This window comes from Buceros rhinoceros, unplaced genomic scaffold (assembly GCF_000710305.1).
Source record: "Buceros rhinoceros silvestris isolate BGI_N320 unplaced genomic scaffold, ASM71030v1 scaffold24412, whole genome shotgun sequence".
Classification (NCBI taxonomy): Eukaryota; Metazoa; Chordata; class Aves; order Bucerotiformes; family Bucerotidae; genus Buceros; species Buceros rhinoceros.
The window spans coordinates 7324-7835 of NW_010397584.1; positions in this window are offsets into that span (position 1 = coordinate 7324).

A 512-nucleotide genomic window follows, 5' to 3' on the forward strand; every position below is an offset into this window, starting at 1 on the left:
GGCCATCTCTCTCACCCGATGCTGGGACGGTGCAGAGGCACAAGCTTCCCGCTGCCCCAACCAGGAACAGAGTGGGGGCTGGGGAGCCAGGACCTCCCTTCTCTGCCCACCCGAGGGGAGGAGGGGAGGTGATGTGCTGGGTGCCAGCTGGAGCTGACCCAGAGTGGCTTGGTGTGCCCACACTGAGCACGCCAGCCTGTTCCTTGCCCTGGTACATTGGCACTGCACGTCCCAAACACCCTGGCAGCAGGCAGAGACACAGGGAGACCTGTGTCAACCTGCTCCCTGACTCCTACCCCATCTCCAGAGATCTCGTCCTGCTGCCCTCCGCTTGCTCCATCAGCCCCTGCCCGTACCCCGCCAGCCCCTTGCTGCCCCCCTGCTTGGCACCCTGATGCTGCTGTGGTGCCCGGGCAGCAACACGCGGGCACCAGCCACTCTCTGGGCTCCAAGTGGCTCTGACGGCTCACAGAACCCCGCCCGCATTACTGGGCGGTGGAGGGGGCTGCCGG